The following is a 6,000-nucleotide window of genomic DNA, read 5'->3' as shown; positions in this document are numbered from 1 at the left end:
CCTCAAGAGGAAGCATTGACATGACCTCCCATTGAACTTAAACCCCTACCTGCTGGCCTACTTTATGCTTTCTTGAATGATGACAAAGAAGCTCCTATAATCATAAGTGACAAACTTACTGATGAGGAGACATCCAAACTCATCGCCGTCTTAGAAAAATATAGGTCATTTTTTGGGTATTCACTCCAAGATCTAAAGGGGATAAGTCCAACACTTTGCACCAATCATATCCCAATTGACCCTGATATGCCTGGAATCCCTAGAGAAGTAATCGAGCACAAACTTGGTCTACCAGCTAGTGCCCAACCAGTTAGAAAGAAGCAAAGATGCTAACACCAGAAAAGCGAGCCATTGTACATGATGAAATCAACCGACTACTGAAGGCAAGTTTCGTACGAGAGGTCCCTTTCCTAAAATGGTGAGCAAATGCCATCATGGTAAAGAAGCCTAATGGCACATGGCAGATGTGCGTGGACTACACCGACTTGAATAAAGCATGCCCAAAGGACAAATATCCCCTTCCGAGGATAGATCAAATTGTAGATTCAACATCTAGATGCGAATTGCTATGTTTCTAGATGCCTATTTGGGGTATCACCAAATTAGCATGTGCATAGATGTTGACGAAAAAACCACATTTGTAACTCCTTTCGGTGTGTATTGTTATATTGAGATGCCTTTTGGCCTAAAGAATGCTAGTTCTACATATTAAAAATGTGTACATATTGTCCTTGAACGCCAATTTGGCAGTAATGTTGAAGCATACAATGACGATATTGTTGTTAAAAGCAAATCAAAAGGTGATTTAATCACCAACTTAAAGGAAACTTTTGACAACTTACATAAGAACAAGATGATGCTCAATCCCGATAAATGCACGTTTGGTGTTTCTTTGGGTAAGCTAATCGGGTATTTGGTGTCTCATTAGGGCATCAAAGCTAACCCTAAGAAGGTCAAGGATATCAAAGATATGTAGTCTCCACGCAACCACAACAAAGTCTAGAAGCTAGCTAGCATGATGGCAACCCTAAGTCAATTTGTATCCAAGTTAGTCGAACGAGGTATGCCATTTTATAGATTGTTACATAAACATGATGGTTTTCAATGGAGCGAACATGCCAAAAAAGCGTTTTAGGCATTCAAGAAATACCTAAAGCAATTACCAATCCTTGTACCACCAAAAGATGGCAAAGTCATGCTTTTATACGTACCAGCAACCCTTGAAATTGTTAGTGCTGTCCTAGCGGTCGAGCGTCAGACGGAAAAATCCACAAAACAACACCCGTTCTATTTTGTAAGTGAAGTCCTCCATGACGCCCGATCTAGGAATCCTAACATTCAGAAATTACTATATGCCATACTAATGTCCTCTTGCAAGGTTAAGTATTATTTCTTGAGTCATATGATCAAAGTGGTCTCTTCTTATCTGCTCGGCACCATTATCCACAATCAAGATGCCATCGGTAGGATCCCCTATGGTCTATAACGCTAGGACAATACAACATACAATTTGTACCTCGAACTGTGATCAAATCGTAGGCTCTAACTGATTTCATTGTAGAATGGACAAACCCCAAACCTAAAGAGATAGCATAGAACCCCAAGCAATGGATCATGTTCTACAATGGAGCAAAATATAAGAATGGTGCGGGGGCTGGAGTTGTCTTGGTATCACCAGAGGGAGATGCCATGAGGTACGCGATTCAAATTTATTTCACTAACCCAACTCCAACCAACAATATTACTAAGTATGAAGGCCTATTAACCGGTTTGCGAATTGCCATATCCTTGGGAATCCAGAGGCTACTTGTGAAAGGGGATTCAGAAGTAGTTGCCCAACAAACATCCAAAGGATATCAAGCAACGAATGAGAACATGGCATTATACCTGCAAGCATATTGATGGTTAGTCTTAATTTGATGGGCTTGAAGTCCAGTTCATCCGACAAAAATATAATACCAATACCAATGCTCAAAAAACCTTCTATCTCAATCTCAAAGTTAGGTCCAAACCCCACGCTTGATCCATCAAGCGACGAGGCAATACTCAGCGAGTTCCTTAGGAAGTCTATCTTGGGCAATATGGCTTGTGCTATCGCTCTAGTTAGAAATGAGGAGAACTAGATGGATCCAATCTAGGCGTACCTCTCAAACCAGGCTACCCTGATCGATGGTGCAGATATGGAATGAACCAGTCACAAAGCCATGCTCTATACAATGGTAGACGGTATCATCTAGAAATGGGGCTGTAATGGGGTTCTTCTCAAATACATCACATAGGTTGAGGGAATTAGTTTGCTCCATGACATCCGTAGAGGAATCTATGGGTCCCATATCCCTCATCGGGCTTTGGTCGATAAAGCTTTTCGACAAGGGTTTTATTGGCCAACAGTAGTTCAAGATGCTGCCGACCTAGTCAGGACTTGTGAATCATGCCAATTTTTTACAAAGAAAATAAACTAGTTAGCTCAAGTGTTAAACACTATGCCACTATCCTGGCCATTCGCCACATGGGGTATCGATATATTAGGACCTTTTCCAAAGGCCTAAGGAGGATACAAGTTCCTGATCGTTGCCATCGACACTTTTACTAAATGGGTCAAAGCAGGGCCGGTCGGGCGCATCACCAAGGAAAACACTATCAAATTCTTGCACAACATAGTAATGCATTTTGGTGTATCTAACCGATTAATATTTGACAATGGCACACAATTTATAAGCAAGAAGTTTGAAATTTTTTGTGTTGCCTACGGAATAAAGCTTCCTCACTCTTCAGTAAATCATCCGATGACCAATGGAAATGTCGAACGTGTAAATGGTATAATACTACAAGGGATTAAGACCCAAATTTTTGAGAGGCTCAAAGCAAATGACAAAAAAGTGGGCACAAGAAGTCCCGACAGTGTTATGGTCAATGCACACGACATCTAGCCGAGCTATGGGTGAAACCCGATTTTGTCTTGTGTACGGTGCCGAAGCAGTACTCCCCCTAGACATATGACTTAAGTCGCCATGAGTATTAATGTTTTTTGAACAAGAAGAGGCTGAGCATCGTTATGATGACCAAATGTTGCTTGAGTAAAAGCGCGACAGAGCCACTTACCGAGTATAGCAATATTAGCAATCCCTTCGAAGATATCACAAACAACATGTGCGTAATCAAGCTCTAAACATTGGGGATTTAGTACTAAAAAATGATCAGCGTACAAAGGACAAAACAAAACTGTCTTCTTCTTGGTAGGGACCATATATTGTGGTTGAAATAGCTCGCCCGGGGGATTATTGGTTGGCTGAAATCGACGGTGACATGCTACCAAATACATGGAATATGGATCAACTGTGGTGTTTCTATGCTTAAGATAAGTTCTAATCATGTTCTGTGTTGTTCAGTTAGTTTTTCTTCAACATATATGGTTTCATATCCTCCCCCTCGTAATTTATATGCTCGGGGGCTGGAGCCTGCCGGTAGCGTTGTGCGAGCCCGTTTAGCTACAGAAAGGCTCGGGGGCTATCTTGTTTAATTTAATGATAGTTATTCAAATAGCTCATTGCTCTTTATCTAGAATTTTGTTCAAATGTTCACATAAAGAGTAGGGAAGCTACAATGTTCAAAAATTTCGTCTACTAGTCTTTACTCTGCACCTGAATATGAATTCAGATAATGAGTCGGGGGCTACTATATACATATTCACTAGTCTAAAATTTTCTCAATCGTACAAAGCTAAAATGTTCAAACACACATAATCGCTAGGGAATATAGTACGGAAGACCAATCGAGTCTTCGCTACTCCAGACTCATGACCTACATGTAAGTGGAAAATGGCAACACGAGAAGGAAAATCACGGACAAAATAAATTAGACCTACCAGACGATAGTGAAGCCATAATGTATTCAACATTACTAATAAAGTGTCTTAACCAAAGCTAATGTCTAATTGTTTTCATAACAGGATCACACATACAAAAGACCGAGTTCATCTACGAAGGTTCGTGTCAAAATCAAGAAGGCGGCTCTCGATTACTCTAACCATGCGCCTAATAGATACGTCATGTTCTTAGTGAAATCATTGATACTTTTTGGTTAACAAACAAGAATTTTCTAAAAGTCCGACCAGCTCGGGACAGGTAGACCAACTCGTTGAATCACCAATTCTTCAGAACATAAAGCGCCATCGGCCTATTGCTATGTAGACAATGTGTAAACATTAAAATGCAACAATGGACTGATAAAAGATTTTTCCATTGATGCTAGACCGATCACCAAGCTAGGCCCTGACCACTACAAGTCTTGATCCACAAGGATGAAGAACTCATTGCAGACCAAGGGATGACGGGGCTCGAACAAGGTGACTGTGACCAAGCTGATCAAGCGCTTGGTGGAGGACTGGGAGGCATGATGTCTTGCTTTGGCGATCCATCATTAGCCACAGTGCCCACCTCCTCCTCGTCGTGTAGTAGAACTGACCAATTTATAAGAGCACAAGTATAATGGCAAGCGGTCGCACTGTCATACTTGAGCCCATATAAACCCGGTAGTCGGTCGAGTACCACGAAGGGTCTTGATTAACCATCAACATACAACCAAGATCGCACATGATTCAACATACATGTCAAACATTACATAAAGTTCACAAATATAGTTCAGCCATCAGAGTACGAATTAAAGTTATTACCAACCATGTTCAGGTAAGATAGTAGCGGAAGCAAATTAACAGTTTGAAAATAACATTTGCAACATTGTTTAAATATAGTGCTAGCTCATGATCACACTTCGACAAAAGCATAAGAGAGGGATTAATAAGAGATGCCTGCCCGGGGCTTACTCTTCATCCACGGTGGGATAGAAGCAGTTCTTACAATAGCCATGATAAACTGTACCATCTACAACAATGGGAAAAAACCCTGAGTATGAGAAGGTACTCAGCTAGACTTACCCGTCATAAACCAAAAATAAAGTGACTCCAAGGATTATGCAAGGCTTTATAAGTGGAGCTAGCTTGACAACATTTTACATAAAAAGTGACTAATTCAATTGTACAATTATAATTCGGTCATCAAATTAATTATAGCTATTCATCTCTAGATTAGCAACTAACCTATGCCAAACATGTGGTATATCATTTAGTAGCATACAATAGTAACTATAGCCGGTGTAGTAATTCCATGTTCACCATAACCATCATTCCATAATACAGTTACTACGATATTGGGGCTAGCCAAGTTTCTCACTGTCCGGGAGAGATGGTGATTTGAATCGATTTCAACCAGCTAGGAATTTATTCCTAACACAAACCCAGGCAGACTAGATCAATGATCACCTTAGGTCTCCTTTGGTACAACTTAGGTACACATTTTGCGGGTTCGACCAACGCCGCACAATCAGAGACAACCAGCTGCCAGGATGATCAGGACTACCCTACCCTTTGGCTCATGTTTGGCTCCCCGCACATCCTTACTACCATCCAGAGTGCGCACTTTTATAGAATGGGGCTCGACCTGAGTTGAGCTACTCGACTTCGCGGTCGGAATGAGTTATCTGACCAGCTAAGTGAGAGGCATGCATTCAATCTCAACAAAAGTGACAACAACAGCACGGTCCTCAATCGGCATAGACAGAATCACATGAGTCAACCTACACATAGACTCCACCCGGCCTCCATTTACAATACCCTATGGTTCTTTACCATGATAGCAAATATAGCCAACCGTGCTTTGGTATCCACCTATATCTCATAGGTGATAGGAAATCACCCGACTTCTACCGGTCTAAGCATGGCTAAGCATATATTCGTTCCTAGACCTACACAGGGTTAAAGGTATATATATCTAGACAAGGTAGTTCTATGCATCAAGTGGTTTCAATTCAACTCTTATCACCTCATGCATCAGACATAAAAGGACTCAAGTGATGTTTTGTAAAACATTGGAGACTTAGAATGCTTCGGGGCTTGCCTTTGAGAAAAGAGGTTGGCCTATGATTCAGGCACTCAGGGAGGTCCTC

This window comes from Miscanthus floridulus, chromosome 14, assembly GCF_019320115.1.
Source record: "Miscanthus floridulus cultivar M001 chromosome 14, ASM1932011v1, whole genome shotgun sequence".
NCBI classification, from domain to species: Eukaryota; Viridiplantae; Streptophyta; class Magnoliopsida; order Poales; family Poaceae; genus Miscanthus; species Miscanthus floridulus.
Note: the sequence above shows the minus strand (reverse complement) of the source record.